The 14,868-nt window shown below is 39.2% G+C and overlaps 1 protein-coding gene across 3 annotated transcripts in view; it reads left to right on the top strand.

Annotated features, from left to right (window-relative positions):
• The window catches only part of LOC104928131 (adhesion G-protein coupled receptor D2), an 83,632-nt gene that overhangs the window by 65,288 nt on the left and 3,476 nt on the right, over positions 1-14,868 (top strand). For all 3 annotated transcript variants that reach the window (XM_027289860.1, XM_027289859.1, XM_019256713.2), the window contains exon 24: positions 362-444. The gene's annotated coding sequence lies outside the window, so the exon portion shown is untranslated. The remainder of the gene's footprint in view (positions 1-361; positions 445-14,868) is intronic.

Here is a 14,868-nt window from a genome sequence, read left to right as displayed (position 1 = left end):
CCTGCATATTCAAGTACATATAGCACATGCAATGAAGCAGTTAGGCCACATCTAGCCCATGTTGTATATTTCTCTTGGATGGCGTCTGTATAAATACAGAAAACATGTCAAATAAAAAAATCACACCCATAATGTTTTATTAGATTTTTCAGAGTAATATTTGGTTTGTAAAATATACATGAAATTCTGGCGTGCCTTATTAACTTCAAATATGTAAATCATGGTCTTTTGTTATTATTCAATACAACATGACTTTATGATACCCCTGCTCACTTTCGAGCTTCAAGCATGTGTCCTTGTGTGTTACTTTTCAGTGGAGCTGAACCTAACTGTGTGTGTCTGTGTGTATGTCCGTCTTCAGGTCAGCTGTCCATTCCTTGTGTTCCAGAGAGACTAGAGAATCCCGTGAGCCAAAAGTCCAAAGGCACTCATCTGCATAGAAAGGTAAGTGACTCCTGATAAACACACACACACACACACACACACACACACACACACACAGCAGGGTGTATCAGTCACTCCAGTGGGACTTTGGGTAACAGAGCAGTTCGGGGGTCAACAGCAGCATTTGATCTATGACCTCAGGACAAAAACAGACTGAAGTCAGGGGCTTAGCGATTACTGTGCTGGGTTAAAACATTTAAGAGCAGCAGGTCTGTTTGTACAGTTCAGTTTAATTCACTTCAGTTTGTTTCCAGAATTTAGAACAAGTAATTATGATTCTTCCCATTAATGCTATAGTAAAAAAATAAATACATAAATAAAAAATATATATATATATAATCATCCATTTCTTAAAGTGAAATAAATGTGAGTTGCCGTCCTCCAATTTCCTGCGACACAATGATGACTCCACAAGGACAAGCTAACAAACTGTTAGTTATCGTAGTCTGATCTGATCCATTATATTTTAATTGGATACTGTAAAATAATATACATTTTTTTAAATGATTTGGTTTGTTGGTTGTTTTTCTTGAATAGTACTTGCCTTTTAATTATAAAACAATCCCCAAGAATAGTATCTCCTACTTACTGGGCTTACCAGAGCTCCCTTCCTCTCTTGCACTCACTCTCTCACACACTTCCTCACATACGCTCACCAGTGCTTGACTGACTGCCTCTCCTCTGAAATAAATCGAAGGCTCCGACTCCCTTAACAGACTCTGCATATCCCCGTCCCCCTGGTGGCCAGCATTAGAACCACATCACATGTTAACATATTTCCTTTAACAACATAGTTTAATTATGTAAATGAATAGTGTTTCATATTCCAAATTGTAGAAACATAACAATGTTGATAATGAATAAACTATATAATGTAGATGTTGCTGAAATAACTGTAAGTAAGAGTGAACACTTTATGTGTGTTTGCCTTTGTTTAGCGAGACAAGAGTCTACTGAGCATCCTGTGTGCTTTAGATTAATGTAAGTTAAATACCCAGATCAAGGGCACCTGAATGTTTATTCTTAACAGAGGTGAGAGCAATAATCACTACACAGGTTTTTCCTGTTGATCTAGTGATTGAAAGCCTTCTTCTAAAAACCTCCTTTGCAGTGTTTTTTATGCAACAAAGAACACTGATATTCTGTCTCAGTGAGTAGATACATTATTTTTCTGAATTGTGTGTGCCGTGTTGGAAAAAGGTAGACATAGTTAACTGTTAATATTTTGTATAGTGTTGATTGTTTGAGCATCCATGTTAGTTTAATGACTTAACAGAAAATAGGGGTTTGAAAAGAGACGTCCTACTTTATTTATTATCATTGATAAACTAAATGAATTAAACAGGTGTTTAAATTAATTAATTAATTATTTTTTATCTCGAAGCAAGGCACCCTCAGCTCTGAATTACAAGTGAAAACTGGATAAATGTGAAAAAATGGAAAGCAGCGATGCTTATAGTGGAACATTTGTGTACCTCCACTGCTTTGATGACACAGGAAATTATTACACAATAGCCTAATTTTCAACCATACCAAGCAAAGAAAGGGAAATAATTGATTCAACAGAGAATATTATGTTCATTTATTTGAAACTAAACAAGAGGTTTTATCAAACAAAATAGCAAATATAACATTTTTGCTTTGGGACAAATGCTACAAAAACCAACTCCAAGATCAATTGAAATTTTCAGCCCTCCACTTTCTTTCACTCTCTGCCTCTTTCACCCTTAGTGAACTGCTACCACACAACGACTTCCAACTGTCCTAACTCCGATCTGATCGAAGCTGACTTTGCTCTCCACCCAGCTTTGTTTTTCTTCGCAGCCGTTGGGTGGTCCGTGTCTCTCGCTCCCTCCCTCTCTCCCTCTCTCTCTCTCTCTCTCTCTCTCTATCTCTCTATCTCTCTCTCTCTCGCTCTCACACTCTACCTCTCTCTTTCTCACTCATTGTCAAGTTCACAGCGTCTGTTTCTCTTTGAGTGCTACGGGGTCCGAAACCCAATACCAGAGTATACACAATTAAGTTCACACCAGAGGTCACTGGGTGGAAGTGTGGTCTCATTCCACAAAATATGTGAGACAGTCAAAGGATAGGAGGGTGTGAGTGTTTATGTGTGATTGGTTAGTTGGTCAAAGTTAACTAAATGATAGGAGGTGGAGATGGTGTGTGTTTGTTGTCGGGGCAGTCCTCTGGTTTCAGCTCAGGCAAGAGTCGGAGTCTGTACTCATTGGCTGTTGCCATCAGAGACTTTGCCTTGACAGATTGTGCTGTCCAGTCACAATCGGATATAAGGTTTTAGTAAGTGTGGTATTGTTTTCAGTGTTTGATTAATGGTGTAATTCATATTGCTAGATTGTTGTCGGGAATTTTGTGCTTAATGCAAAGTTGATGTACTTGAGGTTTTCACCTGCTGCAATGTTGGTGAAGTTTTAAATTGTCGTCTTATCAGGATAAATGAATAATACTTTTCTGGCCACCTGATTGGCTACCTGATTCATTAGTAATATAGCATCTCCACACTGCAATTATTATTTTTTATAGATATGACATACATGTCTTTAAGGTATTACTTAATATATAATATTTTTTTGAATTCTTCAAATAATTATTTTACTTTTTTCGAACTAATATTAACCAACATTTTAAAAGGACCCATGGGCTCTTCGGTCTGTTGCATAAAACAGAAAAACAGTATTCCTGGCATTGCCCTGCTGAACTCACCCCAGTTGACCTTTTCCAGCCTGTTGAGTGTTTCAGTGTTGGACCAGTTCGCCATAACTCCCTCTGAGTACCATTCACACGCGATTGGGAGTCCCATGACAGGCCAGCTGGAACCTTCAGTCCACCCCCCGCCCCCTCTCCATGAACACATACAGACACAAATCCTCAATGGAGCCCCCACTGGCCAGCTAGTCTGTCACTCATTCAATGGGAGGGATATGAACGTGTGTGTGTGTGTGTTGGGGGTGCTATTTGGGCTTCCTGTTTTGGCCTTTTTACTTTAGTCCTTCCTGGCCAGGGGACTGCTGGTGTCATGTCTGTCAGCTGTGGAACAGGCAAGACTCATTAAATATACACAAGAATTAAACTAATATGGGGATTTTGCATCTGATATCTCATTTTACATGTCAACATTATATTATTTCCAGTATGAAAAGCATTTAGACCAGAGCATGCAACTAAAACACACACTTTTTTTTAGGTTTAACCAGATTTGTAAATATTATTTGTAATTGTCTAAGATGTTACTCACTTTACTGTAAACCCATTTGTTTAAAGAAATTGTAAAAACAATTTTATCAACGTAAAATTTTATATATATACTGAATATACTGTATATAAAACCAAGACTGATGACCGATTGTTTAAATAACTAATAACTAACTTTGAAATACGTACCAGGACATCTAAAAAACATTTAGTAAATTGTACATTTTGAAGCCACTTTAAAGTCACAAAAAGATGTTAAAGTTTTAGGAAAAGGAAATATGCTCTTTATTTCTATAAGAAGAAAGAATTGGTGTATTTCTGGTGAAGTCCATATAGTGCTGTTATAGAGACTATATATAATCTAAAGATTTACTTTTGTCCCTGTTGTGTAGTATTAATCAAAAGTAATTTTACTTTCACTTCAGAGGGGTAATCCAGTACTCTTTGCACTCTCACATACAATTGCACATAAACATGCGCACATTTTTTATAATTCCTACACACCTGCAGGCAGACACATGCACACACAAACACTCACTCAGAGAGGTGAGTATGTCTTGGAGGCAGCACCAGTCATGTTCCATTAATCCGAAGCAACCGGTGTTGATTGATCAATTAGCCCTGCTTAAGGCTGGGGCTCAGGCTGATCAATAGCACTGATCACCAGCCAAAGGTTTTTCATTAAGACCTGCTGCTCTGCATGAGTAGATTCCATTAGCATAGACAAAATGGGCTGTGAGGAATGCAAATGCTGGAGTGAAAACTCACACACTCAGACTGCATAGCTCTGCCAGATATTTAGTATTTATGTATGATTATATATAAAATTACACAAAATGTCATTTACAAAGCGTTTTTTTGTGACTATTTTGATAGTGCACACATTTTTATTATCCTTTCAAGCTCTATGCAGTTAGTTAAAGGAAATATATCTATTTAAATATGTTATTATCATGTTATATGCCAAAGTGCTGTAGACTGGATTATATTGTAAGGAAGTTATATGTAAACCATCTGATTTGGTGCAAGGTACTTCCTTAAAAACTTTCAAGAAAACAACTTGAAACAATCTTAGCATAAATTGTGAATTATAATTACAAATTTAACATTTCTTGTAAGGTTACATTAATAAATTTGATTGGATTATACAATTACTGTATCCACCCAGAATATGTTTTATACATAATTTGATACCTTTTTACATTACATTACATTACATTGCATTTAGCAGACGCTTTTATCCAAAGCGACTTACATAGGAGGACCTTTAAAACAGTTTGACGGTATTGGTAGCAGAATTGAACCTTATAGGTGATACTTTTACATTGTTTAGTACATTGGTTCCCAAGTAGTGGATCGCCTTCATTTTAAGTGGGTTAACAGTAGGTCTGTATCTCAGCATTTGACTAAAATATAAATTCAATTGTTGTTTTTTAAATTTGGACTAATATATACAATGTAAACTTACAGTACACGATGTAGTGAAGAGCTGAACACAAGCTATATGTTCACAGCGTGTTCACTTTCTGCTAAACAGCCTCATCCTTCATCGAAAAAGTACAGTTAAAATCGGGGTATTAGCTCAGTCGGTAGGTTAAAAAAAAGAAAAGTACAGTAATTAGAAAGTTGCACAATTTATCAGTTGGTTATTCTGTGCTGTTATTCTTATGTTTGAATATAATATGAAATATCCATAAAATGTGTCAGTCAGGGGTTGTCACTTTACTCAGTGATAGAAAAGCGCTCCCTTAAGGAAAACACTGGTTTATTATTCTGCTAAATTGATTATGGGTCGACAACTGTTAAGTAAGACTGTCCTGTTAAACAGCACTCATAAGCTTGAGTGTTTCTCAAAGACACTTTGAGGAAAGTCGCCCTTAATACATGTTCTTATTCATTGTGGGATGTTCTTGATAAGAATGGCCGGAAAAATAATGTTCCATGAGTCATATTGCCTCCAAATAGTCTTTATGGTACCATAATGGGCATGTCTGGTAGTATTTGTCTTTAATCCCACTCATTGTCAGCCTTTTTTATTAGTTACCTGAAAAACAGCGGATGTTGCTGCACTACAGCGATATTTCTGATGCACGACCCCATCAAACCCACGGGATCATCCGTAGCTTAAAATACAAAAACACCGGCCAGCTACCACTGACAAACTCACCTTTCTCACCCTTTCCTAACCCTCAATGGGGCACAGAGCCATTGTTTCACTTAAACAATCCTCATTGAATTAAAAAGCTGGCCGCATGCTTTGTTCACTGAGGCCGATGCATACTGCTGTCATGGGTCCTATCGTTAATGTGCCATCACTGCACCTCACATCCTTAGCAGACACAGGCAGCGCTGAGCTTATTTCCTCCATCTGTAGGTGAATGTGAATGTGCGTGTGTGTGTCTGTGTGTGTGTGTGTGTGTGTGCGTGTGCATGCATGGGTGTGTATGTGCGTGTGAGACAGAGACAGAGAGAGGCTAACACGATAAAAATGTATTGGTAGATGGGATGAATGTGTAAGAGACGAGGTTGGAGGGTGGATCATGTGTATGTGCAATGGCATTAAATCGCTCAACAGAGAAGAGAGCAGATAAGAACTATGGCATGAGGTACTTTGGTCACTGGTGGAAACACCACAGAGACCTGGTGACATACACATACCCACACAGTAAGCCATTTATTGCTACAGGAAGGCTGTATCCAATCTTATCTATGACTAAAGTCAAAGATGATTGTATAGGTGATGATAGTAACACATCATACCACTTGATTCTGTCTTTTTAAATCAAACCTATCACCTGACTTTAGTATATTGTCATAGGAAATGTTTTCAATTGTCATACCATTTTGAACATTAAGTATCTCTTGTTGAATATCTGTAGGGTTCAATCTGATTTTAGGTAACATCATGGCCTAATGTTTGAGAGAGAACTACTAATGTTAGATACATGGTTCATTCAACCGTCTGGTTAGATATCCTGTTTAAATATCAGACCACAATACTGTGTAATATTGTTTTAATAATTATTATTATTTATAGTTATCGTAACTATATTGCTAAAATTAGTGTTCATTTAACAATCTATTAATTGATTGTTGAAGAAAATGGTTCATGTTATGGACATTCAAAAGTTGGAACTTCCATTAATGAGTATTTTGTCCATAATTTCTGGGTGTTGTTCCTCCCACTCATGAGTAAATTATGGACAGTTTTGAAGGGCTCTAAGCAAAAGACACAACCAACAGCTGTCATTCGGATTAGAATCAAGGTTTAGGGAATTAAGGATAGGGATCAAGAGAGAGAATGTTTCAAGAGGAGATGCCCCTGTTAACACAAACGTGTGCGCTTGTATCTCTGCGTGTTTTAGCGGAAAGGAAGGGAGTTGGTCGCAGAGATACTGAGGCAGACAGGAAGAGATCATCCCGGTGTTACCATGGCTGGGGTTGAGCCCTCTGGCTCTCCAAGCCCATACGTAGTACACACACAGGTTATTGCTGATACACTTACACACATTGAAATGAATGGAGGTGCCAGTGTACACATGTTACAAATGAATGTGATGTCTGGCCTCTCACCTCTTGACTCTTGACCTCTTTACCTTTTCAGTGTTAATGGGTGGCATTGTCATGGTCGAAAAATGTAACCTTTTCTAACGGCTGCATTCACAATAACTCATCATGTGTTTGTGAAAGCGTCTGATGAATGCCTAAAATGTAAAATGTGTCCACAAGTATTAATAACTGCCTGTCCAGCTATATACACGCACACGCACATGAACATGCACATGCACAAACACTAACGCGCTCACGCACACACTCTTTATGACCATTTGCGTTGATTTCCAAAGAGTTTGATGTTTTTTTTTTTTTTTGCATGGATTGCATGGCAGAGGAATGATATTTCCGTGACTGTGGGTGTGTGGGTGTGGGTGGGATGGATGGACGGATGACACCCGTATCCATCCCCACTGGGGAAAGGAAGTCCCTATCAGAACACAACAGGAAAGAGACAGAGCAAAAACAAGCGCATGTCTTTTTGGACATTAAATCACTTCCTGTAGGGCTCCGGGCTACCTCCCCCACCATCCTCAGCCTCCACCTCTCAGTCCAGTTCAACCGCCCTTTTTGGCAGACAGAGAAATTGATCAAGTCTCTTCATCTATGTGTGTAAAAAGTGTGCATGCTCTTGTGGGTACGTCTCTCAGGTATTGCACTGATGAGTCAAATAACCCATCAATAACGAAGAGGAGAGCCTTGAGACCCCCATCAGAACAACTGTATTTTTATCTTTTAACAATACAAAACACCTTTGCTTCAAAACTAGAACATGTTGCCTTACGGCCACAGCGTATACATATGCGATGCCGTGCATCTGATTTATTGCTGTGACTTGCAGATGTGATGAGTATCGTAGGATGTAAGTGCCATATAAATCCCTGCACCCTGACGGATCACAAGCCCCGAGTCTGGACCTAGTGCTTTGATCTTCATCCAAGAACAAAACAAAGAGACAAAAAGGTTTATCTGTGGCTAGAGCAGGAAAAGGCCTTTTTAATGGTGACAGGAAAAGACAATGACCACGGTTTTCTTTCGAAAACACAAACACTAGCCTCTCTCTGACTGTTTTTTGTCATTTTTCAGGTTGTGTGTGATACTGAATGGATCACTGCAGACCTCAGACATCTTGAGTAAATCTCATACGTATATAGAAAATGTAGCTGTCCTCATCCAGGGCACAGCTGTAAAAAATATGACTTCCTTCCTGTAGGCAATTTCCTGTTTATGTCTGAATTCAGGTCAATAGAGGCGGATAGTGGTCGCTACCTCACCCACCGTCATCCACCGCCATCCTTCCCTAGAGGTGACCCCAGTCCTGATGATGCAGGATGCTATACAACAAAATATCTGTCTTTCTACTGATGTATATACATTTTTTTAATATAATGATATAATAAATAATCACATACACTCTTCACCTTTCTCTGCCCCTCCCCATCAATTCAGAAACAAAATAAAGTATTCTCGTACTTCCCTTTCTTCCAACACGCCCAAATGGATAATTGAGCTTTTATCCACAAAACACAAGAAAGGAGATATGACATTATTTGCTTTTTCTGCACTCCACAAGACTTAAGACAACCCTCCAAGTGTCCCCAAAAAATGTCTCGATTGCACACATATGGATCTTCCTGAGGCACCCTGTTTGTTTCATTTTCTGCTGATTTGCTTAAATCAGGCAGCAGCCGCTGCTGTGAATGTTTAATTTAAGAGCTCATGTTCCCCCTCTGTACGATATGTGGTGGTTGGGAGCATGGACAGGCTTGACGAGGGGGGTCCGATGGTGGGGTAGGGGGAAATTGGGGGAGCTGGCGGAGACCCCTAGGTCTCCGGGCGCAGTCATTAAGATGGCTCCTTGGTTTGGAGATGAGAAAGCATGCTCGGCACTCTGTGCTCATTGAAGATGCTCCCCTGCCTACTTGGAGCATCCATTATTTATGAGTTTTTACAAATTTCAGCTGACATTTTTATCAGTTCTGGATGTCTGTTTCTGATTTGGCTACACTGGGTGTGTCTGTCCTCCCCCCCAACAAGAACAAAATATTGGTCAGATACAAGTATTTCACTGTTTGTGCAGGTTTCTTATTACTTTTGCCTGTATGCTTTCTTTTTTTACAGGGGTTTCAGAGTGGATGGCAATTAAGGTTTCTTCCACCTTTTTTCCCTGTTAAAGGTTTTTTGTGGGCAAGTTTTTCCTCACTCGAACCGAGGGTCTAAGGACAGAGGGTGTCACTCCCTGTACAGATTGCCCTTCAAGGCAAATGTACTTTGTGACTTTGGGTTATACAAATAAAATTTGATTTGATTTGATTTGAATTAAGTGAAGGGTTATAACTGTGACATATTAGGTTGTAACACAAAGAATGGGCTAATAATCACCCGTGATCTATTCTATAGCTTGTATTGCCAAATCCACTGTAAAGTAAATATGACCTTAAGTTTTTCAGGCAGCATTTAGACTGCACAGTGAAGGTTAACTATTCTTAACAAATTAAGCTGAGTTTTTTTAGCAATCCACTCATTAGTTGGTTATGAAATATACTTAAACATTACTTTTTATACTTTCCTGATTATATGTAGTTATTTTTAATGTATAACCCTGAAGAAAAGCAGGATAATGCTTAAAAAAACACAACAATGACTACCATTACTGTTATGAATCTCTGCTTGTGTACATGAATGACCAGCTGAGGTCTATCAGGAAACATCGTCTCTCTGCAGCCCCCCACTCCGACCTCGTTCGTCTGTGGCTGAGCCAGTATTGATCCGACCGCTGCCCTGTGCTTTGGTGTTCAGCCTCAGGCTTCACACAGCCTCACCTCACCTTACATCACTCACCTCACATTAGACTCTGAGCTTGATATGCACTGTTAGGCTCTGGTACACTCCCAGAGAGAGAACTTGTCAAATGCCAGTTAACATGAGCTCCAACAGAATGCTGTCCCTGTTGCATGGAGGTGCTGGAGGTCGGTTTGACAATGCTGTGCAATCTATTTATACAGTTTTGTTTCTGAGATTTGTATTTTGAAATTTTCAAACTGTTTCTATTGTTAGCAGAACCTTGATTAGGCACAGATCATTTATGTTCTTTGTTTTGTTTGTTGTCCAATTCTGAAATAGTTACATACTATACAAAAGGTCTTTTGTTTTCCTCATTCATTTTATAGCTAGTAGTAATGAAGTGTCCCTGGTTGACAAACACTGGTGACTGAAGCTGGTGGCTTTTTGCAAAAATAATCATCAGTAAAATCACGCTAAAAAGCACAAAATGAAAGACTGAAAAAAGTTTAAGCCATCCAGATAAAAAGGAAGCAGCCTTTCATGTATTTATGATGTCCTGGCATTACTTCAGGGTATCGCTGAGGATGCAGTATCACACCTGATGAAAAATAAATGATACAATAGGCTTTCAGCTAACTGCTCATCTTTGTTCCATACACTGCTGCCCCCAGCAGAGTACTGAATCGGTAGTCCGACAGACAAAATGACCAGAGCCTTTGAAGCTTGTTGCAGTATTCTTCCATGTGTGGTGCGTCATATGCTGTAGTTTTGAGAGGTGGAGAGTTTAAGATGGTAGCTTTAAAGTCATTCAGTAATTGGGGAATTTAGTTGGATTGATAAAGTGCCCTGGTCGGGGGTTTGATAGTCATAGAGCATACATTGCCACTTAGTCTTGTAATATGGGTTGCAGCTGCTTCAGCAACCAGGATAAGGCGTTGTAATGATATCCAACAGAGGTCCAGCCAACATAGAGCTTGTATACACCCTAACTTTCTTCCTCTTAGCCCTCGAACAAGAAAGCACAGATTTGCAAGACTCAAACGTTTGCATGATCAGCAATTTAATAAAAAAAAGTGACAGGGAAAATTAGCTATTCGGTGGAGTGAATCCAGGCCTTGTCAGGTCTAGCTTGATCAACGCTGACAAACCTAGAACTGCAGGTGATGAGAGGCAGCCTTTTCCCTGTTACACTTAACTTTTGGCCTCTCTATAACAGAGCCACAGCTCCAAACAGATGCTGAGGGGATGTTCCCCAAAGATCTTCCCTGGGGCTCATATTCCCCCTTTTCATTGCTATGTTTAAGTCTGTGATGTTCATTTATAAGAGCCTCTATTACAGTGTTATTGCTGCCTCTGGCAAAGCACCCAGCCTCTTAAGACTCCTCAGTAGCTTTCAGAAACTGTTGCTATCCCAGAGGACGGACAGCAGACTAAATAATCAGTTTCCCATCACAGTGACAATGTGCGAGCAGCTGTTTGCATCTGAAGGCCTGCCAGCAATTGTCCGTGACGTTCTGAAAAAGAGAAGGAAAGAAAGGAGGCATGGAGGGAGGGAAAGATGAAAGGAAAGTTTCTTTCTGCTTGATTCAATCCTCTTAAGGGTTTTGATATTGATCACAGACCTGCAGATGTATGTGCAGAGACACGTGCACAAATACTTACATCCATCTGTGGACACACACATGTACACATTAGCACAGAGACACACACTGACACACACTTAATTGAAGCTGAATCTTTTGTTTTTGTCATGAGTATGGAATGCAGCACACTCAAGGATGTGCTGTGTTTGATTTGTGATTTACATGTATTACTCTTTTTTTGTTCTTGTTCTAGCACTTTTAGTAAGAAACACTGCAAGCAAACACTGATGTTAGAGACAGTTAAGGGGTAGAGACAGCTAAATGAAAACTCTTACATTATGGTGAGGCTGTGAAAAATGTGTTTTCAAATGCTGAACGTCACCTGCTCGAGCATCTGGTTGAAATTGCACAGGGCCTTGATGGAAAGCATTCAGTTCTTAGTAAAAGCACTGCTGGCCAAACAATTTGCTGCCTTTTTTTTTGAGACTCAGCCTCTCAGCTCACTAATGTAGGCATTATTGTCTGCACAATAGGCATCGTTAAGTGTTTATCTTTGTATGCTCACCTAATTTACTTTTGTAGATAAATAGCTACATAGTATGTGTGAGTCTAGTATATGGTTGCCAATGGTCTTGTTCTGTGTTGCTTCCTCAGCTCTTCAGGCTGCAAGGCTGCTGGTGGTCCAGTGAGATTAAAAATGCTCTGGTTTTATGTGATGGGACCTCAGAACATATATTCAACAGCATGATCAGCATGACAGATAATTTAATGGAACTTATTTTAGTGGTAAGTTTGTAACCCACGTGGGGAATTACCCCCTAGGGACAAAAATTTGGTCTCCACAACCATTTATCTATTTGAGAGTTAATCCTTTTACGTATAGGACTACAAATGTGAAAATAAGACAAGCCCGGGGCCCATGTTGTGTTTGTACATGAGGCATCCTGTAAATAAACTTCAATACAATGTTGTTACAAAAAAAAAGTAGTTTAAGTTGTACGTGTGTGCTTGTCTTGTCCGAGCTGTTCCAAGTTCATGAACCTCTCTACTTTTGTTGTTCTAAACAAGGTTTCGCACTAAAACACTTCTGAGAAGTAAATATATAAGCAAGTAATGACAGTGTGTGGGTGTCCTGACTCCCGGTAGCTTGTTTTTCTCTGCCAAGCACCTGTCACATACCGGCCTTTACTTTTGAGTGCAAGACAGACTGATATTGTTGTCTAATAGTCTGTAATCATTTCCAGGAAACAGTGATGAATTTCACGTTTCCTGCCCTAAAAAGAGCATTTTCTGAGCAATGAACAGAACTGCATAATTGGTAATTTAGTATGAGCATGAGCAAAGCTTAAATCCTTTGATAGAATGAAATTTTGTGGAGGTTTTACTGAACACTATTAAGGGTCACTGCCGCTATTAAAAAATACACGAATTAACTCATATTAACTGTAAATTGTAATGGAAAGTATTAGCTCCAACATTCACACTGAAATAATCTGTCATCTGCTCCTCAGCTTCGCATGACTATCAGCTTTTTTCTTCCCCTCCTCGGTTTAGAAAAAAAAAAAAGTTTTTCTTTTTTTTTTTTGTATTGTCTCCCAGAAAATGGTTTGAGGTCATTACAAAAAATGAAAATTATTCTTTTGGTTATTGTCACAAGAAAAAAAAAAACCCACTTTGCTTAGGATTCTGCAGCTGATGAACAGTGTCGTGACATTCAGGTTGTCCTGTTATTACAGATGCCACAGACCTCTTTTTCTGACGTTCCCACAGAGCACTCTGTTTGACACTGTTGAAGCAAAGGTCAAGATTCCACGTGCTGTCAAGCATTCACCTTCGCCACTTGGCTGAGGTCTGCCAAGATTAATTCTTTGTGTCTCGCCATCTCTCTATGCGCCAGTTTCATCTTTCTTACAATGGATCCAAGCAAACACAGGAGAAAAGTATGCTCCTGAAAGTGTGTGTGTGTTTGTGTGTGTGTTTTTAAAAGACATTGGTGCAACCATTTTAACAGGGCGACTCTGTTTGAATTAGATGTTCTAACCCCCCGCTTACTAAATGGATTTCTGAAGTGGCTGTAGTTGGAGGCTTTCAATTGGATGCAACCTTGAGTCCTTTTTTATGTGAGCTCTGTAGGATTTAAGTGCCGGTATAACATGAGCACGACTGAATGCATGCTCCTCATTTTTTGAAATTGAAAAATCTCCAAAGGCTCTCCCCATTGTGCAGGCAATTAATGGAATGCTGGCAGCGAGGTTCAGGTGCTTAAAAGTTGTATTTTTTCTCTCTCTCTCGCTCTCTTTTTAATGACTAATAAAGGATAATCATCATAGAAAAAAAACATCATAATGCTGTAGGCTTCCTCTTTATGCACAATGATGTATAATGCATGCTTTGAAATGAAACGGCAGCGGCCTTCGAACCATTCCATCTCCAAACCTTAGTGTATTTGTTTTGCATGCCACAGTGAGGCGTTTGCATAACAATAGTGAGTGTTCCCATTAACAATACTTGCCTATTAATTTGATCTTTACATTTTTAAAGTTTGTCCATCAGGCTGCCAAACAGTGGGTCCCTCAGTTGCTGTTTGGTATAAGTGATTAGAAAGTTGGCTAATTGCCTCTCTGAAGAGATGTACTGTTTCTTTTTAGCCTTCTTGTTCTTCATCTGAGCCTCTACCAGTTTTAGCACTCAAAAACAGACAAAAAACCCCACACTTAACTCATCAATAAAATGCAAGAAAACATAACGTCCCTTCATTTTAGACAACCTGTAGTAGTATGTTGATATATGAGGCAAAATGCGACTGGATTCATTTGACATATGTGCTTGCTTTATGAAACCTGGACTCAACACACAAGTTTAAAATAATTGCCAAAACTTATCTTTTGCTATATGATCAAATTTGATATGAAGTGATGCTATAGACTCTGCCAGTACCAGGTACTACAGTACCAGTAAAAACTTGTGGTTACTGTTGAACGATAGGATCATGGTCAGTGCATATCGTGTGCACATTGGTTTTCTCAGCGGATGCGGTGTCTGTTCTGGTTGTTTGCTTTTATGTGATAATGTTTAAATTAATTTGCAGGATCTGGGTTCATCGGGGTAAATGCCACTATCTCTAGTGTTGTCAGTACTGCCAATACTGAGGTGAGAATAAAGAACGTTCTACTTGATGACCAGGAATGTCCGAGCCGATGCACACACCTGTGCAGAAACCAATACTTTGGTGTGTTTATTTAGAAGTTGTGGCAAAAAAAAGTTTTAAATTAAGGCAAAGAATTCAGATTTCATA

This window comes from Larimichthys crocea, chromosome XVII (assembly GCF_000972845.2).
Source record: "Larimichthys crocea isolate SSNF chromosome XVII, L_crocea_2.0, whole genome shotgun sequence".
Taxonomy (NCBI): domain Eukaryota; kingdom Metazoa; phylum Chordata; class Actinopteri; family Sciaenidae; genus Larimichthys; species Larimichthys crocea.
The sequence above is the reverse complement of the archived record's forward strand: the minus strand, read 5'-3'. Positions and strand labels throughout refer to the sequence as shown.